This window comes from Aedes aegypti, chromosome 1 (genome assembly GCF_002204515.2).
Source record: "Aedes aegypti strain LVP_AGWG chromosome 1, AaegL5.0 Primary Assembly, whole genome shotgun sequence".
Lineage (NCBI taxonomy): Eukaryota > Metazoa > Arthropoda > Insecta > Diptera > Culicidae > Aedes > Aedes aegypti.
Window position 1 is genome coordinate 183,481,238 of NC_035107.1, and position 27,335 is coordinate 183,508,572.

General features: G+C 40.2%; 1 protein-coding gene and 1 pseudogene across 2 annotated transcripts in view; both read left to right on the forward strand.

Moving 5' to 3' along the window:
* Nucleotides 1–27,335, forward strand: part of LOC5567406 (allatostatin-A receptor) — a 395,031-nt gene that overhangs the window by 138,957 nt on the left and 228,739 nt on the right. The window lies entirely within an intron of this gene.
* LOC110679600 lies at nt 16,488–16,766 on the forward strand (annotated as a pseudogene).

Below are 27,335 nucleotides of genomic sequence, written 5' to 3' on the forward strand. Positions count from 1 at the left end.
CGATTCTGTGTTTGCACGGATTTTTTTTTACACGGCCTTGCAAAAAAAGTTTCCATACATTTTTTCCGCCAAAACCTTATTTTTACATGAAACGTCGAGAAATAGTGTTACTTTTTTTGCACGGTTTTTGAAGTTTTGAACTGAAAACTTTTTTTGCACGGTACGCATCCCCCGTGCAAAAACAGAATCGGGTGTACATATGATACAGGATTGGGTTCTGAAGGCGAAGGATAACTTGCAGAGCACACATTATCATAAATTCATCACGATTTTCCGTGTCGCACATAACCCAATCAACGTCAAAAGCACCGATGGTTCAGCTAGTTCCAAAAAGCGATGTTGCGCAGATGTGATATCCCGAGCGATCCAGTAGAGCGAAAACACAAGTTTGAGTTTATGCACGCGGGTTATGGGGTATGGTTTCCGTTGGAGTCAACCTTTGTAGCACGAAAACATCCTCCAGAGCGGTTACGACGGTGGCGACGGCAGCAACAGCCAATAATGTTGACTCGCACTGTGGCCATGCCGACGAGTTCTATTTTCATAGCCCCGGTTTTGCTTGAGTGGTTGAATAATTACGGTATTAGATGAATTACTTCGAGTGCATACGCTTATTTAACTGGGTCAAGTGGGAATATGCGTATGCCTATGGATGGAGTTGATGGGGATTAACGAACAGAAGCTTAATTGTATTTTGATGAATTCTGATACGCTGGCTCCTTACAAGCAGTTGGGCTTCGTGGCGTTGCTATAAGTGTTATCAGACGCTTAGCCAAATATCCTGTTATTAAAATTATGAATACAGAGAATTTCAAATCCGATTGTTTTTTTTTTTCATTCTAAAAACTGGGAGTTAAGTAATAGCGGCAAATGGTTAAACAAAATGTTTTCAAATGTTTAGCAAATTTATGATTTATGACATTTTATGGACATTTGTGAATACAATAGAATTTTGTTTGAAATTGCATTGTTTTTATTTAATGATAAATTAAAAGCTTTCGGGAGCTAGCCAACAGCTATGAGGGATGGGACGAGTGAAAACATTACATTTGATATTATACAAACTAAATTAAAATGACAGGTCTTCAAAGTAGTCCACGTCGAATTTTACCAAATCATGCAAGATTGATCAACGAAATTTCGCTATGGATACCATAGAACCTTCGCATATGGCTTAGTTGCAAAACCAACATACGGTAAAATGGTAAATTTATTCAGGCACAAAGCAAATATTTGCCACTATACTGAACAACCACTGGAACCGTGCAGACTGTGGTGCGCAATATTAAAATATTTGTAAAATGACGGTCTTCGGTCCTCCCATGCAGTACAGTGCGTTATTTGATGGTGCGGAAGTAGAAACATGGAAATATCATCCTGGCCGCGTTGGTGTCGCTTCAGAATAGCTGAAAACGGCAGCAGCCAGACAAGTTAATTAATTTGCAAAACGATTTCATAATGGAATGTTGAAATCCGACCCAAATGGTTTGCTTGAATTATGGCACATGAGCAAACTTCTGCTGAAATAAGCGACCATGAGAGTGTTGGTTCAGCACGCTCGGGTAACTTCAAAAGCACATTGTACAGTAAACTTATAAGGTTAGGAAATTTAAAAAACTCTCAATCACGATCAAAACCTGCGAAAACGTTTGCGTTTATTTGATCCCTCCAACTTTTGATATAGGATTTTTACCTTATTTCAAAATGCCACGAAGTAAAGATTATATTTAGATTACTGATTTAGATGCTCTCCAAGCTTGTCAATCACATATGTATGAACCGTGACCAACATCATTTGACAGTTTTGGGAGTCTGATACTTTTGGAAATCCTGACAGTTTTGAGTTGTTCACTTTAACTTATAACTACTTATTCCTTGGCAGTATAGACTGACAGTACAGCAGTCTCGGCCACCCAGAGGAGAAGAAGAAGAAGAACTACTCATTAACGTGGATTTAAGCTGGGTAAGGCACATAATGACGTAATTGATATTAGCGTGCTATGACTAAAACAAATACTCGATTCCTAGAAATACACAAGTAAATGAGTAAACAATTGTGTAAGCCATGATGAATTGGTAATGGCAATTTCGACTGGATCTAGAATACTACTTTCGGATGGCTTTCTCAGTCTGGAAGTCGAAAAACGATGTTTTTTACATTTCCGACGTTTCGGCCGATGGGTTTTGGCCTTTTTCAAGGAGTGTAAGGTTACTTGAAAAAGGCCAAAACCCATCGGCCGAAAATAAGTAGTATTGTGTAAGCCTCTAAATAAAGAAGAAACTTTCTGCATCGTGTGTCTGCATCGCCTTCCAGACTCATCAAATTGCATATATTGAAATATTACACAATTTGAAAAATATACACCCGGGTTCTGGGGGTTTTTGAGGCAGAGGGCATATTGTTTCCTCTAAGTTTCACAGCCACATCTACATTAGGGCACCCATACCATGGACCGATGCACGAGTTCACTAATTTGACGTTTGAGCGGTGCCGAATTCACTGGTTTCCATGGTCACATAAATAACACGGCACCGCTAAAACGTCAAATAGTGAACCTGTGCATAGGTCCATTGCGCATGATATCCACTATGGACCAATGCACGAGGTCACAAATTTGACGTTTGTGCGGTGCCGAATTCACTAGTTTCCATGGTTACGTAAATAACACGGCACCGCTCAAGTGTCAAATAGTGAACTCGTACATTGGTCCATGGACCAATGCACGAGTTCACTCGTTTACGTTTGAGCGGTGCCATGTAGTTTATGTGACTATGGAAAGAAATGAATTCGGCATCACTCAAACGTCAAATTAGAGAACCCGTACATAGGTTTATAAACTAAGTTTCCAAATTTAGTTGCAAGTTCAGTTCCACTTAAACAAAATTTCGATAATTATTGATTTATCAACCGATGTGCTACATTCACTTGATCTGAGAATTGTGGCACTTGAGCGGGGTCAGAACACGTGAAAAGTATACAGAAGCGTGCCCCGCTCAAGTGTCATAATGCATCGGTAGATAAATCAATACACGCCGGATACGTATTTGTGCAAGTGTGCTTGCTTTCTTTATTCATACACGGTAAAAAATAAGCACCATGATATCAATAGTTCTGCACTTGGATTTGCGCTACTGTTTAATCTTGACAATATCAAGATAACAGCACTTAAATTCAACGTTGAATGTTTTGATTTGAAATTAAAAATAAGTAACAATAAACGTTTCCGCCCAACCCACATTTGAACCTTCAATCTTCGGAATGCAAGTCTTGTAACTAACCTCGACACCAACTCGCATCTGTTGAAATAATAGAAATATTAGTAGTAGAACGCTATCCCAGATTCTCTTCCGTCGTCTATCACCTATAGCAAACGAGTTCGTGGGAAGTTATCAAGCAGGTTTCATCGACGGCCGCTCGACAACGAACCAGATCTTTTCTGTGCGGCAAATCCTCCAGAAATGCCGCGAGTACCAGGTCCCTACGCACCATTTGTTCATCGATTTCAAGGCGGCATACGATAGTATCGACCGCGTAGAGCTATGGAAAATCATGGACGAGAACAGCTTTCCCGGGAAGCTCACAAGATTGATCAGAGCAACGATGGACGGTGTGCAAAACTGCGTGAAGATCTTGGGCGAACACTCCAGTTCGTTCGAGTCTCGGCGGGGACTACGGCAGGGCGATGGACTTTCGTGCCTGTTGTTCAATATTGCGCTTGAAGGTGTTATGCGGAGAGCCGGACTTAACAGTCGAGGCACGATTTTCACGAGATCCGGACAATTTGTCTGCTTCGCGGACGACATGGATATTATTGGGAGAAAATTTGAAACGGTGGCAGATTTGTTCAGCCGCCTAAAACGCGAAGCAACAAGAGTCGGGCTAATGGTGAATGCGTCGAAAACAAAGTACATGCTGGTTGGCGGAACTGAGCGCAACAGGACCCGCCTAGGAAGCAGTGTTACGATAGACGGAGATACCTTCGAGGTGGTGGACGAGTTCGTCTACCTCGTATCCTTGTTGACGGCCGACAACAATATTAGTCGGGAAATACGAAGGCGCATCATCAGCGGAAGTCGTGCTTACTATGGGCTCCAGATGAAACTACGGTCAAGAAAGATTCATCCCCGCACCAAATGTACGAAGTACAAAACGCTCATAAAACCGGTAGTCCTCTATGGGCATGAGGCGTGGACTATGCTCGAGGAGGACTTGCAAGCTCTTGGGGTTTTCGAACGCCGAGTGCTAAGGACGATCTTCGGCGAGGAGGAGAACGGCGTGTGGCGGCGAAGGATGAACCACGAGCTCGCTCAACTCTACGGCGAACCCAGTATCGTGAAGGTAGCTAAAGCTGGAAGGATACGCTGGGCAGGGCATGTTGCAAGAATGCCGGACAACAACCCTGTAAAGATGGTGTTCGCTACGAATCCGGTCGGAACAAGAAGGCGTGGAGCGCAGCGAGCTAGGTGGATTGACCAGGTGCACCAGGACCTGGAGAGCGTGGGTCACAGTCGAGGATGGAGAGAAGCGGCCATGAACCGAGTGAATTGGCGAATTATTGTTGGCGAGGCTTTATCAAGATAATTGATGTAAAGCCAAATAAATAAATAAATAATAGTAGTAGAACGCTAGTGGCGTTGTTGTCACAAAACTGATTTCAATTATTATTACCTTAAATTGTAGTTTTTCATAGTTTGTTCAATACTAAGTCGTTGTTTTGGTTTTGAAAATTAATCTGACACTTTGAGGCCCGGTACTCACGCTGTCAATTCGTGGCAAACTAGATGTTGGTAACACGAACAGCAGCGACATTACCATTCTTAGTTTAATGCTTCTACTGTTGAAATCAATTGAATAGATCTAAATCACTTTCTTCAACGAGCTGTCAATGATTGCTTTCATTCAAAGAAAATGATGTTCAAAATCAACGGCTTTTCACTTCATAATCTAATGCTAGAGATAGTAGAGCAAATCCAAAGTTAGAACACTTCAAATTATGGTAATCGGTGTTTTGAATTGAGTCAAGTGATCAATCCATTCAATCGAACGTGCTGATTTTTTGCCGTGTATATGAATACACGGTAAAAAATAAGCACCATACTATCAATAGTTCTGCACTTGGTTTCGCACTACTGTTAAATCTTGACAAAATCAAGGTAACAGCACTTGAATTAAACGTTGCATGTTTTGATTTGAAATAAAAAAAAGTTAAATAAACATTTCCGCCTGACCCAGATTTGAACCACTAATCTTCGGAGTGCAAGTCTAGTGTCTTACCTCGACACCAACTCGCATCTGTTGAAAGGGGTTGAGTTGATCTCAATCAGTTTCTACAATGAGCTGTCAATGATTGCTTTCATACAAAAGACATGATGTTCAAAATCAACGACTTTTCACTTCAGAGTCTAGTTCTAGAGACAGTAGAGCAAATCCAAAGTTGAAACCCTTCAAATCATGGTGATTGTTGTTTTGAATTGAGTCAAGTGATCAATCTATTCAATCGAACGTGCTGATTTTTTACCGTGTATAGTTATCATCTGAGACGAGACTCGCGTAGACAGTCTTCTTTTTCTGCGATTGATGAGTTTTTTTTTCTTATTCCAGTCTGTGTTCAAATCAATCTTGCGCAAGCCGTTCAAGCTCTCACATGACCATCTCAGCAAAAAAAAACTATTGCGTTTGCATCACATCGAAGCAAAAACGGCATTTTGAGTTAAATCTCATGTCAGCAAACGTAGCAGACATTATAAATAATTAGTCTTGTGTTTAGATTTATCATCATCTTTGGAAAAACTGCTCGCTGACTGAGGTGTTCAATAGTAGTTTATTTTGAATACAATACTTTTCACTTTTTCAGCAATAAAAACGACGGACTGCATTTGACGTTTCGTGACAGTGGAATCTGGGCTGCATATGACGTTGATAGTTTTCCTCTTCGCGAGTCCCTCTCAGGTCATCACTGCGTTCATCGGAAATGAGCGGAAAGCATTCGGTTCTCGCTTAAACTTCACGGAGAAAAAATAATTGTCCAGTCAATCATATTTGCTGGTAGATAAATCATATTTTACATTGAATTTCAGTCAACCATACATTAAAATTGATTCAACAATATTCATGCTTGGTTTAACTATTTGGTATGATTGGTTCAACTACACAAAATAATTGAATCAACCATAGTTAGGATTGACTTAATATAAATATACAATCATGACAATGGTATTATTGTTGATGTTGTGTTGTCAAACCCGGCACGAATCTTCTTTATCGAAATTGCAAAATGCGACAAAATGAAAAAAAATATGGGAGCAGGAATACAAACCACTATCTTGAGAGTGAGAACATATTAACGTACATCTATTCCAACATCGCTTGTTGGTGAACAGCGGTTTTTTGCGGTACTGCTCATAACGTTTCAAGGTAATAATGTGCAGAAAGCTGATTCAACAATAATATAATTGAATTATTCATGTGATGAAAGACAGAAATAAAAGCAAAAAGTGATTGGGCAAACCATACTGTCAGTTCAGAAGTACCGATAATATGCTTGTAACAATCGTATCCAGGCATGTTAAAACAACTATCGAAAAAGTTATGTCAATCGAGCAAGAGTTTTCTGCGTGTTATTGTCGGTAATGACTGTATAACGATAAACTTGCGACGATCGACGCGCCACCATATTTCATATAACGGAGGTTATTAGAATTAACCTAGAGGTGATGATTTGGAGGTTATTTGGCAATTTGGAGGTTAAAATCACCTCCAAACACTAGCGATTTTGCGGTGGGATGTTGACGTTTGATCACGAATATAGCTTACTTCACAGCGAAATTATCTCTCTTTCGCTTTTTAACAAAACCTGAAAACCAGAGGGATACACGCAACGAGGTACGACTACCGTTCAAGTTTTGTGAGTGTGTTAATGTAGCTCAAAACGCTGCTAGACATACCATTGGTTGAGTGTTAAAAAGCATCAGCGTTTGCTGATTGGTTTGCTCGCACCCGTTGTTTTCAGATTTCTAAAAGGAGAGAAAGAGAAAGATTTTTTGATGACGTCACCGTGCGATGGGCTACGCCTCAATACAAAACATCCTTAAATGGAGGAGCGGGGAGTGGGTGAAAATCCGCGATATTAATGTAATGAATGTGCGTCCCCTTAGGATACAATACGTAAGGGCTTATGTGAGATACAAATTACGTAAGGGCTTATGTGGGAGGGGATTTGATGTTTTCTTAAACTCCAAAAAAAACAGATTTGTATGGAAAAAATCTTCCATAGGGGGGCTTTAAAAAATCTTGAAAATCGTCCTACGTAATTTGTGAATGATCTCTCATCGGTCAACCATAAGGCTTTTTCAACTTACTTTTTCCAACAACAAGAACACATGGGATTTTTTGTTTGTTGTATTCCGCAAAATCCGTATGCGTCCGTGTGTCAGAGAAAGGCGATTGAATGCCTTCTGGAAAAACGGTTGTGATCATTTTTTTGTCAGATAAGGCCAGGTATACAATGAGTAAATCTCGCTGAGACCGACCCACTACACTTGGTCTTTCAAAAAGTTTAAACGTATGCTCATTCGAAAGCTCGAGTAAGTAAAGAAACTGCATTCAATTAGTCAAATTGATGGCCCCTTAGTAGTTATGATTAAAAAACAGTTTTGACGACCCCGCGATTTTGGACAATTCTTGGCTTACTGGCTTCACAACAACATGGTTTTGGAAAAAGAAAACATTAAAGCTTCATTTGCAAAAAAATAAAATATTTGGCGGCCATATTGGTTTTGGCCACCATATTTGATTTTATTGAAAAAACTAATGTTTCATGGTGCTCGCAACCAACTATTTTTAGTTTTTACATAATTGGAAGCTGAGCTAGTTTTACACAAAACATGAAAAAAATCAGAGGTGTATGTTTTTTATTTTGATCAAAAGTTATTTTCGATTTTGTAAATTATTTTACGGTCAAATAATGGCGCTATCGCGATTTACGCTCGCTGTGTTGTATTTGAATCGTAGTTGCCGTGCTAGGCCGTAGCAGTAGAATCACATTATCTTCTTCTTCTTGGCTGGGACAGAGCCTGCTTCTCAGCTTAGTGTTCTTATGAGCACTTCCACAGTTATTAACTGAGAGCTTTCTTTGCCAAAGTTGCCATTTGTTTAGTGGCACTGCCTTAAGGGCAGGCTCAAACTTCCGAATCGAGTTAGGCTGGGAGAGCTGTCATCAGAATGACTGCTCCGTTTGAATCTTTAAACTCAACTAACTATATTATACTTTTTCTATTCACAGAGTTTGTATTTGTGTTTAGCTTCGTGTTTATCTTCGTGGTGCCGGGTGCACCAGTGCTCCGTCGTGATGGGGGATCGGATGACCCCCGCCGCTCAAACACCCAGGTTCCTCCTCCGGGTTTCGGTTTCTAGCGACTTGATTCGTCGCGCGTTGTGCCGCCACTTCCAGATAATGACGGCCGCCACCAGGACGGCGATAAATGCTCCGTCCATCGAATATGATACCACATCGTGTGCGGTAATGCTGTTTTCGATGGTTTCTTCGTTTCCAAACGGCCACATTGTTGCAGCTTATTCGTTGACACTGGGTGGCATAACTCTTGGAGCTACGGTTTTATCGGACCTCCGAGTCCTCTTCGCTGCATCGCAAGTAGCACATTTAGTGCTGACTCGTCAATCTTGGTGCCACGAGGTTCTTGTTGTGGTGAACCTCGTGGACTTTTGCCGTTTTGAAATGTCGGCAGTTCCCATAGTCTGGGTGTTTTTCGTTGGAACTTGCATGATAGCAATTCTTGTTGCTGGGAGTGTGCAACATTGTTGCAGTTGAGGGTTAGGGTTCACTCAACCGACTCCATTTTCTTCCCCCCTTGGGACGTAGCCGTCCGTCCCAAATATTATTTGATGCTTCCGGGGGTTGGTCTTCTTCCAATTCTTCTTCGGCAGGTTGTACTGCTGCGTTGTTATCTGCACGTGGTGTGCATTCTTCCACCGTCTCTACGTTGTCGGCTGCTTCTTCTGATTGCTTCTCAGCTGCGATGGGTAGGGGAGCTAGTACCCTTACATTCCGCTTGTTGCCCGTTGCCGTTAGTATCGTGGCTACTCTAACGACGTCATCTGGTCCTTTGAATACTTCTGTAACTACTCCCATGGGCCAGTTTGCCATTGGAACGTGATCGTCCCTAGAACTATTTTTCCTACTTCTAGGTTACGTTGCTGGCTATTCCATTTTGCGTTGTTCCTCAATTGTTGTAGGTACTCTTCTCGCCATCGCCTCCAAAATTGTTGGGCTTGATGGTATATGCGTTTCCATCGTACATGTAAGCCGACGGATTCTGCTTCTTCTGCCGGTACTGGCATTGAGTAGATTGGTCTTCCTATCAAAAAATGTGCTGGAGTTAGAGGTTCCAGCGCTTCTACACTTGTGAGAGGTGCTGTCAATGGCCTCGAGTTCATGGTGGCCGCAATTTGATGAAATAGCGTCTGCAATTCCGTAAGTGTAAACTGAGCGCCTCGTCCGGCGCCCTTGAATAATCGCTTCGCAGTTTTAATGTTTGCTTCCCAAAGTCCGCCAAAGTTAGGGCTTCTCGGGGGAATAAAGGAGAAGTTGATGCCTTTATCTGCTGCTAAGGCGATGATATTATGTTGAAATAACTCCTTGTTGTAAATTCTCCTTAGATGGGCGAGTTCCCTGCTTGCACCAACGAAGTTACGCCCGTTATCGGAATAAATTATTTCCGGTCTTCCTCTTATAGATGTGAACCTAATCAGGGCGGATATGAACGCGCCGGCTGACTGATTTTCTACTACCTCCAGGATACACCTGCCTTCGTTGCGAGGCACACGAAAATGCACACGTGGACCATGCTTTTTGTGCGTGATTTGTTTCCTGCGGTCACTGTGAATGGCCCGCATAGATCTACTCCTGTGTGAGTGAATGCAGGTGATGGATTCACTCGCGGATGCGGCAATTGACCCATTTGTTGGGTTAGTTGTTTCGGACGGTTTCGAGCGCATAGCATGCACCTGTTGAGTACGCCCAATACGATTTTTCTCAAGTTTCGCATCCAATACTTCCTTCTGAACTCCACTAGTACTAATTCTGTTCCAGCGTGAAATGTTACTCGGTGGATATGTTCTACTATCACCTTGGTAAATGGATGATCGCTCGGGATGAGAATTGGCATCTATTGCGAGCTAGACAGATCGGCTAGATTGAGTCTTCCTGTTATGTGTATAAGCCCGTTAATTAGTTTAGGCTTCACATGTTGAAATCTTCCTTGCGGGATTATTTCTCTCTTCTCTCGCATGGCCTGAGCCTCTTCGGGGAACTTAACTAGTTGCGTCACTCGGATTGCAAGGTTCAGTCCTTCTTCCAGATCTTTTGTAGTAAGAGGTCCTACTTTTGGTTCCGTGTAACGACCTCTGGCTCTAATACTTGGTGATTTAGCCATGAAATTGTTGATGGCTCTGGCGATGAGCGCAAAGTGTCTGCGCGTCCTTCTGAATGAGTTGTGGCATCTGTATTGCTCGATGTAGTCCCCGGTAGGTGTGGCTTTCGCTGCAGCCATGCAAACTTTTCTCACTTCTCCTTCCACTGCTGCTTCCGTTTCCTCGATTGGGAGGTCTGGGTAGGTTTCCGTCGTGAGAAAATCTGGTCCGTTTAACCAAATTTTCCTTTTGCTTCCCATCAGAGTCTTCACGGTGGTTCCGCGTGAGACTAGGTCTGCGGGATTATCTGTTGTATTGACGTAGTGCCAATTTTCTGCGGCCGTTAATCGTTGGATTTTTCGGGTTCGGTTTCGAATGAAAACCTCCCATCTGCTAGTTGGAGTCTTGATCCATGTTAGTGCGATTTGGGAATCGCACCAATAATGCTCTGCGGTGATCCGTTTTTTGACTATCATTCGAATCCGCTCGCAGACTTCCGCTAGTAGCAATGCGGCTTGCAGTTCCAGTTTTGGAATTGTAGCCTTGTTCTTCTCCGATGATTCTTCTTCTTCATCCTCTGTGGGGGATTCTACTGATGATTCGGCTTCCTGACTTTTTCGAGTCATGCTATTCGGCGCCACTCTTGATTTGGCGCATAGTAGTCGTGACATGGTTTGCTGGCCTTGAGTTTTGGCCACCATGTACATGGCGCAGCCGTAGGCTTTTCCTGATGCGTCGGAAAAGCCATGCAACTCTAATGAGTCGCATTCACTTGGGAACGCTTGCCTTGGTAACGTGAAGTTCCTCAAGCCTTCCAATTGCGCTTGAAATTTGTTCCAGTTAAGTAGAATTTCCTCGGAAACAGGTTTGTCCCATTCCAAATTTGTCTTCCACACTTCCTGCAGCTGGAGCTTTGCCTTGATGATCACCGGCTGTATGAAGCCGAGAGGATCGAATAGTTTGAGAATCTTGGATGCTAACTGTCGCTTGGTGATTTCCTTCGAGGGTCCTTCCGTATTGACCATTGCGAAGTTGAATACGTCCTGGACTGGATTCCAGGCAATTCCGAGTGTTTTGATGATTTCTTGGCCGCCGATTATTACTGCTTCCTCCATGTCTTCTTTGTTGATGTCTTCTGTAACTTGTGGGTCGTTTGATGCCCACTTCCTGAGAGGGAAGCATCTCTTCTTCAGTGCTGATGTAACTCCTTCCTTCAACTTCTTCAAATCATTGATGTTTGCTGCTCCGAGCATCAGGTTATCGACGTAAAAACAATTCTCGATAGCTTCAGCCACATGAGGACAGGTTTCTTTTTCTTCCACTGCTACTTGCTTCAATGCTCGGCAGGCTAGGAAAGACGATGATGCTTCACCATAGGGGACTGTGGTCAACCGATATGCGCGGATTGGTTGACTTTGATCTTTCCTGAAGAGAATGCACTGGAACCAGGTATCGGGATCTGCTACTTTCACCTGGCGGTACATTTTTGCCACATCGGCCATCAGCACTACGTTGTGCCCACGAAAGTCGATCAGCACATCGTTCAGATCTCTCTGAACATTGGGGCCTACGAGTTGAATGTCGTTGAGAGATGCTCCACTGGTGGTTTTCGCACTCGCGTCGAATACCACTCTTAGCTTCGTTGACGTGGAATCTGGCTTCTCCACGCAGCTGTGCGGAATGAAATATCGCACATTGTGTAAGTCTTCCTCGGAGATGGGCTCCATGTGACCCATCTGAATGTATTCCTCCATAAACTTGCGATATTCGGCGTATTTTTGTTGGTTAAAAGCTAATCGCCGCTCCAGAGCTAAAAACCTCTTTCTAGCTTGTTCGAAGGACTGTCCCAGGTGCTGGTGATCACTCCTGAGCGGCATTCGTACTATGTATCTGCCATCTGCATCTTTAGTGGTGTTTTTGATAAAGTTTTCTTCCGCTTCTTTGTTGAGGCTTTCTGGAGCCTCTGTTTCTCTTCCGAGTTCTTCGATTTTCCAAAACTGCTTGAACAATTCATGTAGTTCATGGTTGGTTACTTCTTCCTTTGGGGCTTCTTCAATTTTAGCGCAGGTTAGCGCCAAGCTTCTACATGAATCATTTAGGACGCCTACTGCAAGCCAGCCGAATGAAGATTCTTGGAAGGTGGGTCCTCTTCCTTGCCGCAATTGATTCGTTTTAAGTATTTGGTAAAATACTCTTGCTCCGAGGAGTATATCTACTTGGCTGCTGAGATTGAAATTTGGATCTGCTAAGGGTATGTCTGCTGGTATGTCCAAATCACTCCAAGGGATTGTGTAGATTGGTTGGTGGTCTACTATCTTCCTAACTATTGAAAGCTCAATATCCATGTACATATTTTCGCGTTGGGAGCTTATGCGAGCGAAAATCTTCCTGTCTACGTCTAGCGAACCACCTATTCCAGTGAGGCGCATTTTGTTTTTGTATTGAGGCAATTGCAGTTGAATTGCCGCTTCTTCAGTGATGGTTTCTGCTTGGCTGCCGGAGTCGAGAATACATCTCATCTCGTGCCACTTCCCTTCGCTACCGCCTACCCAGATGATTACGGTAGCAAGAAAAACAAAATTGCGCTCCGACTCTAGTCACTTGGTTTGACTAGGTCCTGCTTCTGGTTCTTTCGTTGGCTTGTTGCTAGGTGGGGTGGGAGTTGGCTTTTCTCCGCGGGTCTCGTGCAGAAGAGTGTGATGGCGTCCCTTGCATTCCTTGCATCTTCCCGTGTTTTTGCACATCTTGATTCCGTGGCCCTTTTGTAGGCAGTTAAAGCAATGCTGTGATTGCTTTACCATTTCCAATCTGGCTGGAACAGATTGGTTTAGGAAGGTGTCACATCTGTAGATAAAGTGCCCGGCCTTTCCACACATTGAGCACTTTATTTCTGCATGAGCGGGCTTCTTGTGGGCCGGGTTGGCCGCCAATGCTACAACTTTGTTGTAGGGATGTTTTGGGTGTTCAGTGGATACGTTGCAACAGAGCTGGTTTGCAATCCGCTCTAGTTCCTTCTTGAATTCGTCCCAATTGTATATGGTCTGGAGATCTAGCTTGTCCTCCAGCTTTGCTAGTGTTTGTTCGTCGATTCGCTCTTTGACCAGGCAGATCAGGAGCCCATTAGCTATGCATTTCATACTAGCTGGTGCTTCACCGGCGATTTGCCGGGTTGACGTCATCATTGTATCCACCGCATCCACAATGTTAAGGAGTGCTTTTGCATTTTGCTTCTGCGGGCGCTTGATTTTTAAAACCTTCTGAAAATGTCCTTCGAATGCTATGCGCTTCTTGTAGAAGCGTTCTTCCAATTTTATCCAGGCGTCGTCGAAACTCAGCTCGGAGTCTTCAAATGCCTTGCAGGCATTGTAGGCGGGTTCGAATCCTTCCAGTCCCTTTTGCAGGAACACGTATTTTTCTGCGTCCTCGGTTATGGTTGCTATCCGCTTTTCAAAACGCCCTTTGAAGGATAGCCATTCCGTCGGCGATCCTGAGAATTTTGGCAGCTCAATTCTAGGTAGATTGGCTGACTTAGTGGCGCCTGCTGCTATCATCGATTGGTCTATAGCACTGGCGCCGGCCGCTGGTTCGCTTCCGCTTCTCCTGCTTTCTTGTTTGTCCGCCAATTTCTTCAGACGGACGAATTCCGTCTTAACTTTGATGAATAGGCCCTTCGTTGTGAGGTGCCCGTGATGCCTTCCAGCTTGAGAAGCACTGCCGAGGCTTGCTGCCATATCTCGTTAAGAAGTTGGTCGCGCGCTTCCAGCTCTGAGGACGACGGTAGATTTCGAGCATCTACTCCTGCGGTGAAGGTTTCCAGGTCCTTTAGCGATCCTTCGATAGCCGTAAGCTGCCTAGTCAGCGTCACGGCCAAGTCGTTGTCGTCTTCCACGGGCATTTTGTCAATATAAATAAATTAGAACGGACTTACTTGGATTTATTTATGTTTTCCGGGTTGATACCGCTGGGCCGCTGCGGTTGGCTGATGTGGGTTTTCACGCACTTCCACGTTCAATTTTTGCAAAAACTTTATAATCCGATGTAACTAACAAGGTAAACAAATCGGAGTTTTCGGTAGTTCGCGTCAAACACTTGCAAGTAAAGTTTTTTCTTCCACTTAGTTTTCACCCGCTCGGAGGCGGTGCGCACTTTTTATTAAATTAGTTTTCACCCACTCGGGGGCTGCGCGAACCTTCCCTTCCACTTAGTTTTCACCCGCTCAGCGGCGGCGCACACTTTTGTTCATTCAGTTTTCACCCATTCGGGGGCTGCGCAAACCTTTCCTTCCACTTAGTTTTCACCCGCTCAGCGGCGGCGCACACTTTTGTTCATTCAGTTTTCACCCATTCGGGGGCTGCGCAAACCTTTCCTTCCACTTAGTTTTCACTCAAGGGTGGCACGCACTTTTCGGTCAGATAGTTTTCACCTACTCGGGGGCGGTGCGCACCTTTTCGTTCTTTGGTCACTTTTTTACCCACAGGGGTGCGTCTTTCACTACACTTGCCTCTGGGGGCTTAGTTTCACTGTTCGGTTATTTTTTCCAATTTGGGCACTTGGACCTGCACTACTTAACCACTGGGGGGATTATTTTCACTCCCAAGAGAATTGCTGATTCAATTTTTTCTTCACTGGGGCCTGCACTACGACACCTCTTGGGGGACTATTTTCACTGTTAAGCGAGTTGTTCTTCTAGTATTCTCTCTGCGGGTTTGCACTACACTACCTCTTGGGGGATTGTATTCATTTTTTGGTCGAATTTCTTCTTGATTTTCCGTGATAGGCAACGTTGTCCATCACGTCGGGGTCACCAATGTTTAGTGGCACTGCCTTAAGGGCAGGCTCAAACTTCCGAATCGAGTTAGGCTGGGAGAGCTGTCATCAGAATGACTGCTCCGTTTGAATCTTTAAACTCAACTAACTATATTATACTTTTTCTATTCACAGAGTTTGTATTTGTGTTTAGCTTCGTGTTTATCTTCGTGGTGCCGGGTGCACCAGTGCTCCGTCGTGATGGGGGATCGGATGACCCCCGCCGCTCAAACACCCAGGTTCCTCCTCCGGGTTTCGGTTTCTAGCGACTTGATTCGTCGCGCGTTGTGCCGCCACTTCCAGATAATGACGGCCGCCACCAGGACGGCGATAAATGCTCCGTCCATCGAATATGATACCACATCGTGTGCGGTAATGCTGTTTTCGATGGTTTCTTCGTTTCCAAACGGCCACATTGTTGCAGCTTATTCGTTGACACTGGGTGGCATAACTCTTGGAGCTACGGTTTTATCGGACCTCCGAGTCCTCTTCGCTGCATCGCAAGTAGCACATTTAGTGCTGACTCGTCAATCTTGGTGCCACGAGGTTCTTGTTGTGGTGAACCTCGTGGACTTTTGCCGTTTTGAAATGTCGGCAGTTCCCATAGTCTGGGTGTTTTTCGTTGGAACTTGCATGATAGCAATTCTTGTTGCTGGGAGTGTGCAACATTGTTGCAGTTGAGGGTTAGGGTTCACTCAACCGACTCCACCATTTTCGCATTCGTATATCGTGTGGCAGGTAAGATCATACTCTATGCCCAGGGAAGTCAAGGAAATTTCCATTACGAAAACAACCTGAACCGACCGGAAATCGAACCCAGGCACCTTCAGCATGGCTTTGCTTTGTAGCCGCGGACTCTAACCACTCGGCTAAGGAAGGCCCCATAGAATGACATTATCATCCAAGAGAATGAAGAATAAGACAGATGACAGGTTAAACTAATTCAGTGAATAGACCATTTCCGTGAAATTTTTTTATTGGCTTATATGCTCTCTGTCAATTTACTGAACAAACTTTCCTAAGGAACCGATATGTTTTGGAGCCTCTAACTATTGAAAAACAAAGAAAAACTGGCGGCACGTTACTTCACCCCTCGGTCCCCTAGAATTTAATTCACCCCGAAAAAACGGAGACCTCTTTTTCCCTTATGAGTTTGCCATCACGTTGTGGTGAGTTTTTGATCAGCTGGTATGACAGATGATTTTTGTTTATGTTTTCTTTCATCATATGGCATTTCATTCCACAAGATCGTTATCATCCTTTTTTGCCGTTTTGTTTTACTAGTGGCCACATATGTGCAAAAAAAAGCAAAACCATGGATAAGTCTGTCGTTTTGGCTCAAGTTATCATTGTCCTCGGCCGCACCGGTTCCCAGGGTCAGTGGGCCAGGCGAGAGTGAAATGTTTAGCGAGCAGAACTGTCGGATCATCCGCAACGCCAAGGAGCTCGCGAAGGTGAAATCCTGACGCTGCTGGAATCCGAACGCGAAGCCAGAAGATTTCGATAAGTTCGCTGATGGGAGCGGTTTAGACGGGAGAGTGGCTGATTTATAATGTCCGGTCTGATATAGTACCGGGTGTAACAAAAAATCCGCAAATTCTTTACCAAAGGCTAAATAAAGGAAGGATATGAAATCGAGTTTTTTTTTTGTCGGAAGTACCTTCCAGGGTTCCTCCTCTGCTGCAGAATGTTGACCATCGTGACCACCTGATTAATTTTTGTCTTCTCCCGCAACCGTCGAACGTTACAAGGTTCTGCTGAGTTTAGATGTCGTGCGTGATCTTTTTCTGCCGCCGAAGTTTGAATGCTCCGAAAGATTGCTCACTCAAGGCGGGAAGCTTCCGGATCATCAGCCAACAGTTTGAAAAGGCATTTGTCGGCATGCATATCAAAAATATTGATATCGGAAGTCGTTTATAACGAAAAATAACGATTACTGTGACTATTGAGTGAATGTTTTGTTTTTTATTTCGGGAATTCTGAATCTGTAGAGGGAAATGTTATTTTTTCCTGCTGGAAGACGATTCTCATGGCGTTTTCGGTTTTGAACCTGGGGTCAGAGCTGACCCGACTCGCAATAAACGAACGAAAACGGATCCAGGTTCGAGTCAAATCGAATGTGTCATACTTTCATTCGAACTGTCAGCCACACAGTTTCATGAAATTTCGTTTCTCTGAGTGCAAAATCACAAAATAAAGTCTCAATATTAATGCAACAAATATTGCCGAATGCTTTCGTAAACATCTCCTGTTATTAAAAATTTGCTTTAATCGATAATTTTGATAATTATAAAAATGTAAACAATCAGTTTTTGACAGTTGAACCCCGCTCAGGTTGGATCGCAAAAAATCGGCAGAGCGAACCTCGTTGAGTACGGGTCGAACCTGGGGCGGATCCGGGTTCGACCCGACCCAATAAAAAAACATTTCGACAGCTGTTAGAGCGGATCCAGGAGGAGGAAAGAGGAAAGGGTGGACAAATTGGTTCTTAGTATTCTACATTTGCATTTTTTTTCCATATTATTCCTCTGCCTTTAGCAAAAATTGAGATCCGACCGATGAAAACGCAAAGTTGAGGTTAGCAAAGAAAATTATTTGAGGTTAGTTTTGGTCCGGGGCGCCCTGATCGAGATCTCAGTCATTCTGATCGCAGATCTGGTTTGACGTTTCCAAATGTAAATAAACATCCCAATGCAGGGGTGAGATCCAAAATCACCACGCTGTATACCCATAGGGTTGAACAAACTGTGCCGCATCTCGAGTTATTTCCAAAAATGTGGTGAGTATCCACGTTTTTAAAAATTTATAAGAAAATCAGGACTGCATATCAACAAGATCTGAAAGCATAGAGTAAGGTGGGGCAAAAGTTCGACCTTAGTGGTATAATCAAAGTTTCCAGGGAAACAATAGCAGTTGAAACAAAACAAATACCATACAGTGAACCTTCAACATATTGGCTATAATTTTGCTGAACAAACTTGTGTCGAAATATTTACCCATTTTTAATTATAACAGTTTCAAAATTGATTGTCTTAAACGAACTTTTGCCCCACCGGTGGGGCAAGAGTTCGAATCTAGTGTGGGGCAAAAGTTCGCTGGCTAAAACACAAAATAACGATCCTTTTATGACAGGCATACTTTACACCAGCCGTAAACTCAAGTTTGCCGAAAAATACACACTAAATTTTCATCAAAAAATTACCCAAAACCGGGTTAATTGTAATATACTCAAAAATAGCAGTTTTTTTGCAAAACTAAGAGGAAATGTAAAATATTGGTGACAGTTTTCGCACAATCAGACAAATTTTGCTAAATTTGAAGATAATATGTGGATTTTAGACAATTTGTAAATTTTTCCGTGAGTTTATACATGGGTCGAACTTTTGCCCCGCTGATTCAAACTTTTGCCCCACTATGGGCCAAAAATTGTTTTCAAGCATTTATGCAAAAACTAATACACCTCAAAGCAACCTTATGATAGGCCTAGAAACGCCCTAACATAAAATATTGAAAAAGACTTTATCTTCAATTGGTTCCATGCTACGAAAGTTTGACCAAAAATTACAATATCCATGTCGAAAAACAACAAATAGCCATAACTTTTCCAAATCTCAATCGATTTTTATGATATTTGGAGTTAAAGTCTCTTACTTGACTAACATTTGAACCACCATGACATTTATAAGATTTGTTTTGAAATGAGCTAGAAATCTTAAAAAGAAACTCATACCCCACTCGAACTTTTGCCCCACTTTACTCTATATATTCATTATAAATGATTGTCTTTCGAAGAAAAATACTAAAACTGGGGGTTAGATCTGACGGAAATGGTCTATTGAAGCTCATGAAATTGTAGTAGAGTAAAGTGGGGCAAAAGTTCGTGTGGGGTAAGAGTTTCTTTTTAAGATTTCTAGCTAAATTCAAAACAAATCTTATAAATGTCATGGTGGTTCAATTGCTATTCAAGTAAGAGACTTTCACTCCAAATATCATATAAATCGATTGAGATTTGGAAAAGTTATGGCTATTTGTTGTTTTTCGACATGGATATTGTAATTTTTGGTCAAACTTTCGTAGCATGGAACCAATTGAAGATAAAGTCTTTTTCAATATTTTATGTTAGGGCGTTTCTAGGCCTATCATAAGGTTGCTTTGAGGTGTATTAGTTTTTGCATAAATGCTTGAAAACAATTTTTGGCCCATAGTGGGGCAAAAGTTCGAATCAGCGGGGCAAAAGTTCGACCCATGTATAAAATCACGGAAAAATTTGCAAATTGCCTAAAATCCACATATTATCTTCAAATTTAGTTAAATTTGTCTGATCGTGTGAAAATTGTCACCAAAATTTTACATTTCCACTTAGTTTTGCGAAAAACTGCTATTTTTGAGTATATTATAATTAACTCGGTTTTGGGCAATTTTTTGATGAAAATTTAGTGTGTATTTTACGTCAAACTTAAGTTTACGGCTGGTGTAAGATATGCCTGTCATAAAAGGATCGATATTTTGTGTTTTAGCCAGCGAACTTTTGCCCCACACTTGATTCGAACTCTTGCCCCACCGGTGGGGCAAAAGTTCGAATAAGACAATCAATTTTGAAACTGTTATAACTAAAAATGAGTAAATATTTTCACACAAGTTTGTTCAGCAAAATTATAGCCAATATGTTGAAGGTTCACTGTATGGTATTTGTTTTGTTTCAACTGCTATTGTTTTCCTGGAAACTTTGATTATACCACTAAGGTCAAACTTTTGCCCCACCTTACTCTACTGTTAAAATTGAGCTCTATAATTGAAATAATTTGTTTATATGCTATATATGCTTATATCTAACGGTAACACTGCCTACAATTTGAGAAACGCTTAACTATCCTAAAAATCACAGAATCTATCACAGATAGTTACCTAAATTTCTATAAATTAGAAATTCCAACCAAGGATGGAACAAAATCAGCTCTAACGACAAACAACACGGTATTTGAACGGTCCAAGAGGGCCATCGCTCTTGCAGCAACATGATTTCAACATCTCACTACGCGCGCTAATCATAAATATATCGAGCATCCGATAAACTGTTTGTCGTAGGACAAAAGGTTTGCGGATATTGTAACAAGTTGCGATTAATGCGAATCAATTTAAAATTCACGGATAAACTTTCTCACATTCCATGCACGATTGACTTTAGGATTAAAAATGGTATGCTAGAATTTATGACTTCTAGCAGAGTGAAAGCGTGAAAATTTTCCAAAATTGATGAATTCGGTTTGCGAACAATTGATCGTTAGCACACATGCCGAGCGATTCATTTTTCCCGGAGCGAAGTTTGTTGTGATGGTTTGACGACTAAGGGTTTATCGTTGTTGCTATGATCGCATGACACAGAACAACCACGATGCATCATTTGTATTATCATGATCACTAGATTTTCATCCTTGATTCCAACCATAAAAAAAACTATTAGCAAATTAATACGGTTATTTGTGGATGATATTTAAAATACCGACTTAGACCGTTTTAAATGTAAAACATGTATTGAAGTAATCACGATAATAAATTCCTGCTTCTAGCTGTTTCGCACTCGTTCATCAAAGGTTGCGATCTGCTCAAGAGAATTTGGCGTTGAGCCTCACAGAAACTCATTTCCGCCGTAACATTTAATTTGGAGAAAAAAGCTTACAAATGTGTACACTTGATCCGGAGATATAAGTGTTTGAATAAAGGTTTATGGACAAAAGGTCGAAAGACAAAAGGTCGAAAGGACAAAAGGTCGAAAACGATTTGCATGGTGGGAAATTTTTCCATCTTTAAAAGAAAGATTTTCGACCTTTTGTCCCTTCTTTTTTGTTCTTCGACCTTTTGTCCTTTCGACCTTTTGTCTTTCGACCTTTTGTCCTTTCGTCCTTTTGTCTTTCGACCTTTTGTCATAGATTCTTGAACAAAAGCATAAATTTAAAAAATCACAAAATTCAAAATTTGAGTATATTTTTAAAACGGTTCTACTTAGAATGTTTTCGATAGCATTTTCGAACTCAACTCACGATTTTACATGAAAAATGATGTTCAACACATCGAGTACAAAAATGCTGTCAACTAGTGTAATGGGGCGTTTATAATTGGTATAAAATTTTACAGAATTTCCATGTTAAAAAAAGTTCTAGTCACCCTAACATTCGCATGATACTGCATACTGAAGTGTGAACCCAAACTTTTGTACCATGTCATTCAAGACTGTTTTGAAGATTTTGATTTTTTTTTTTCAAATTTTTCAGCCATAATTTTTCAAGTGTTCTTCAAAGATAATGAGATTACAGATCTAATGCCGTACCGGTTTTGGTAAATACAAAGCTGAGAAAATATGCTATCTTTTTTTCAGTGTAATTCTTGAAAAATGCCACAACTACAAGCAAACATTTAGTAAAAAAAATTCACATAACTTGTTTATCAAAATATTCACGAAATAGGATTAACTTATTGCCTTTTGAATGAGCTATCTTTATCTTCTCTCTGGCGTTACGCTTCAAATGGAGTGTATGAACCTGGTGACCGTTTTTGAACAATAAATCCCTTCCTTTACCCTTGTGGATATATCTCCATATGTTGTTATTTTATTGGAAAGAACTGTGGCCAATTTCCCTATTTGATTTCCTGAATTGTTTATCGAGTCATGCACTGATTAATATCTTGCCGTAACCAAATTGATAAGCTACATTGTAAATAGAGCAAATGGATTTTAATGAGTTTGCTATTCGGTTAAGAGGAAGCTAGATTATGGCACAATTCTAGGATGCGTGTGGTCATTCAAATTGATCATCTGCCTGGAGCTATTTGCAATTACATCACCATCATCTATTGTTGTTTGTATGTCCATGATATTCGTTCCAGCAGCACTCAATTTGACTGAAGTTATACATATCAGCATTACTTGTTTATTCTCGAAACGGAGAGCTATACACTATATGTCTTCAATATTAAAGGATAAGGAACATCTTAGCTATTAGATAGTTGAGCATGAACAATATAATTGTTTTCAGAGTAAGTATAACCAATCACTTTTCAAACTGAAGTGAAAAAAATGAATTGTTATTATGAATTATATTAAACTGGTTTAAAGAGTATTGAATCACTAAATACAAATCTAACACCCTCAATCAAACGATGGCACTACTGCGTTTGTATTGCTTATTCATCAAAAATAGGTCAGTAGAGAGAAATACGACCTATTCTTTCGAAAACCTATTGTTCTTGATAGATAATTGCGAATAACTATGAGAAAACTCTAGTAAAAAATATATGTAAAAAAATTCTCCATCATGAAACTGTGCCCAAAACATATGTTTCCTTAAAAGAGTATATGATAAAAATTTAAAAATAATAAAAATGGAGTTTTTGTGTAATTAAAAATCTAAGTTTTACTTTCGAACTGTTCATGATAAAATAAATATTTTTTCAGTGTACATGTTTTTCTTGTAGTCCATACGGTTCACTACAACTTCTCCATGGAACATTTTTCTCTAAAATCAATAGTTTCGGAACTAGATTAGAGTAAAAATCATTGAATTTTCTATGGAAGGCACTAATTCTACCATACCGATAACATGTGCAAAGTTTACTGCCAATCGAAGATGGTCGAATTCTGTCTGACAAATTTGACATGGAATTCGTCTAGATTAAGATGTATAGATGACAATGTATTGGAGTTTGTGTGAAAATATGAGTCAAATCGCAATTCAAAAGAGGAAAATAACCTTCATAGTTTTATAATTTGTAAAAGCATTTTTTTTTGCTCAAAGTTGAAGCAGTATTCGTGAAAATATGTCATTGCATTGCACTAGTTATCTGTAATGCGGTGATTAATTTTAATGAAGATTTCTGTACAATAGAACGAACAACTGGTTTTAAATTTCTGATGATTGAATGATGGATTCTTGAACCTCAATACCTTATATTCCAGACAGTGGCGCGGGAAGTGGGTAGGACAGGTAGGACATGTACTACGCACAAAAACACCTGGGTAGGACAGTCAAAGGATTGTCCTACCCACGATTCAACAAAAAAAAAACTTTAGTACAAAGAAAAAAACTACACAAATTCACAGAATATTTACTATTTATCCATTTGTTACCTAAAAATATATGAGGATATTAGAACAACCTCACTGGTTGTAAAGGCTAGCTTTTTGGCCTATTTTTGTCAAATTTGTTAAATACAATAATTGGCTTAAATTATTATAAATTATTATAAATTATTATAAATTATTATAAATTATTGGCTTTAAAAGGATAAAAATATAAAAGAAATTCATATTTTTCAATATGAATGATAACAAAACTTGACTCAATGAATGATACAAACGACAGGATTAATAGTAGGTTTATTTTCAGGGACTTGGTCTCTATTTCAATGCAAGTTTCTAAAAAGTTTATATTTTTAATTTTTTAAAAATGGTCTCTAAAATCTTGCTTTTTCCTTATTCTGCTTGCATTGGATCTTGATGCAAAATTGTACAGGCTCCAAATAAACCTTCTAAGAATATAATGGATTCAAGAGCCTCTTCAAGAAATTCGTGTCAGATTCCCCGAGGAAAAGCTTCAGAAATTATCATAGCGGTTTAATTTGAAATACTGTATCCTACAGGGTTCTTTTCAGAAATTCGTGCAAAGATTTCTCTATAAATTCCCCTTTACACTCTTCCATTGATTTTTCAAAGGATACTTACAAGAATTTCTTAAAAATTCTCTCCAATAATCTTTGAAAACTCCAAAGCTACTTTTTTTTAGTAATTTCCTTATTTAAAATTGATTTTCCAAACTATCCTAGAATTTCCTTCAGATATTTTCCCCTTATCCTTAAACCAAATTGTCGAAAGAAATCTTCCGAAGAAATTCAAAAAAGGTTTATTCCAGAGTGTTTAGAAAAAAATAGCTTAAGAGTTTTTTACAAGAAACCCTGCAAGAATTTCTTCAAATGGTCATGTGAATTCCACCAAGAATGCATTCACGTTTCCTCCAAGAAATCCAAAATTCCTTAAGGGTTCTTCGGACACATCTATTTTTTTCAAGGGATTCTTCCAGTATTTCATCTCCTGCAGTTTTACCAAACATTTCTTAAAAAGTATCTCAAAAAATTCCCATATAATCTTCAAAAGTTTATTTAAGGTACTACACCAGTTTATACTACAGATTTTTTTTTCCAATAAATCCACCGATCATTCCTACACAAATTTCTAAACATTTTCCAATGTTTTCGAGAAATTTCTTTAAAAATTTTACGGAATACAATCCCGAGATTCGATTGATTTGTTTGGTTATCTTTGCAAATTATGTAAGATTTTTTTAAACTTCCACAAAAGGGTGACTTTAAAACTTACCCTAGATTCATCAAAGGGTACTCAAGGATTTTCTTTAGAAATATCTCACGGATTTATTTAAGAAAAAAAATCTTGGCATTTCCCTGGAGACATTCCTGGAGGAATTTCGGATTTTCTTTTTACTTAAGACTTATATGAGAAAATCTCAAAAAACTACTTAAGGAATCTCTGTTAAATTCTCAGAAGGAATCTCTAGATCAATTGCTGAAGGTATCTTTGGAGAAATCCCTACTTGAAATCTTATATAAATCCTGATAGACAATTTTCTAGGAAATGCCTAGAATTTTATGGAGAAATTTTTGATTGAATTTTAGAGGAAGTTTTGGCCGGAAGCCTTAAAGAATGTCCAAGGGAAAAATTTATCAAAGAATTTTTGACGGAATTCAGATGGTTTCTGAAACAATCTATAAAGAAATTGCATTTCTGTGGTTTACTTGGGAAAATTCAGGTTGAATCTTAAAAAAATCTTGAAGAAATTCCTTTGGAAACAATCACAAAATGAACTCTTTTAGAAATTTCTGAAGCAATATCTGAATATTTGGGCAAATACTTGAATAAATTTCTGATGAAATTCCTAGAGAGCTCCAAAATATAGTAACTTTCAATTTCTAGTCAAGGGTTAAAATTGTTCTTTGCTTCACTTTGCACAAAACATTTGTCAACCTTTGTCCTACCCATGGTTTCGAACGTGGCCGCGCCTCTGATTCCAGACATATTAAAGCGACCAAAATGACGGCAATGCATGATAGGATTATTTTCACATTAGAAAGTGTAAAACTTATATGTCTGGCTACAGTGCAGAGATTTCCATTTACTTTATACATGGGCCACATTATTCTCGTACTAGCTTTAGTTTCACCGTGTAGTTTACCGAAGGCCTGTCGACGTGGTGTGCTAACAATTTGTGGCACCATAGAATTTGTAATCTGCTAGGATAAACAAAGCGTTACTGCAGTCATTTTTCTCCGTATGTTGCCTCCATATGTAGATGGTTGGATAGATTTACTTATACGAGATAGATTTCAGAGCAACGATTGACATTGTTGACAAAGGTATTCGAAATGCGATTCGTTGGAGAAATAGGTTTGTTTTCTTTTTAAGAATTTCTTTATAACAGTCAGCTCTCCGTAACTCGATATAAAATTAAAGATCATAAATCAGCGCAACTGCGGTTCAAGGAAACATCGAGGTAGCCATAAAACAACTTTGACTATTGTTATATAAATCGAAATCAATATGAAATGTCGAATTATGATGAGATAACTGTAGCACCAGTCATTTTTTTTTTTTCATTGCTGTTTGGGTCAATCAATCATTCAATCAAAATCGATTCATTTTCTGATAGAAATAAGACATTAGAACTGATATTTTTCCATGCATCGGACACCTAGCTTCATCCTCGCCCTGCTGTGAAATTATCACCAGGTTAGTACGAATCCTGGATACCCTGGGTATGGCTTCTTATTAACAACAAAAGTATTTCCAATATGAGAATTTGTTCAGCGATATGGATTCTCACATATTCCTTCCCAGTCAACCAGAAGACGCATAACAGTTTACGTTTAACTATACAATGTGCATCAAACCTGCACTACATGGTGGATGAAATCGTTACATCGATGAGTTTCCTTGCATGAACCGTTACGAGAACTAGTACGATTATTTACTGAGAACTCTATTTGCTGAATGAATATTTTTGCATGTGTTGCAGGTACGAAGACACTTTATACTCTGGAAAGTCAAGAAAGTTCTCAACACCGAGATAATCTATAGTAATCTCTACAGTCATTTCTCCAGTGATTCCACTGAGGATGTCACCAGTGATTCCTCCAGGGATTCCGGAATCTTCGAATCACTATGATATTTGAGGAATACCTTCAGCGTTTCCTGCAGGAACTCTGCCAGGATTCCACCAAGGATTATTGCACAGATTTCTGCATGAAAATTTCCACAGGCATTTTTCTAGAAAATTCGCAAGGAGTTTCTGCAGAAATGCCTCCAGTTAATCCTACATAGATTCCTCAAGTAAAATTTCTTCTGGAATTTCTCCAAGGATTCTTCCAGAATTCCTTACAGATTGTCTACAGGAATTCTTCAAACTATTTTTCCTGGTATTTTTCAGAGATTCCTCCATTTACTACTTCAAGAACTCGTCCAGAAAAAAAAATCTATAAAGATCATTGCAGAGACGTCTCCAGGGATTACACTAGAACAATCTCTTCAAGGGTTACTCCAGGTATTATATAATAAATTCTTCCATGGATTCCTCCAATGATACATGCAGGTATTTCCCCAAGTAATCCTTCAGGGATCGCTCCAGTGATTCCATTAGGAATACTCCCAGTAATTCTTCACTACACGAAATTTTTAAGAGATTATTCCAACTATTCCATATTCCGGATAATCGCTACGTGAACTACTCCATGGATTTTTTTCAAGTAATCTTCCCTCAGTAATTTCTCCAAAGATTCGTTATGGCGTTCTTACAATTCTTGCGGGGATTCCTCCAAGTATTCCTCTAGAAAATCCTGTAAAGATTAACCATGGAATCATCCTCCAGGAATATTATCAGAAAATACTCTAAGAATTTCTCAAAAGATTACATTTGGAACACCTCCACCTAGATTCTTCTAGGAAAATCCCTTCTACAGAGGTATCTCTAGATTATCTCTCTGGATATCCAGGGATTTCTCCTGATATATATTTGCAGGGACTCGTTCAAGGTTTTTTCCC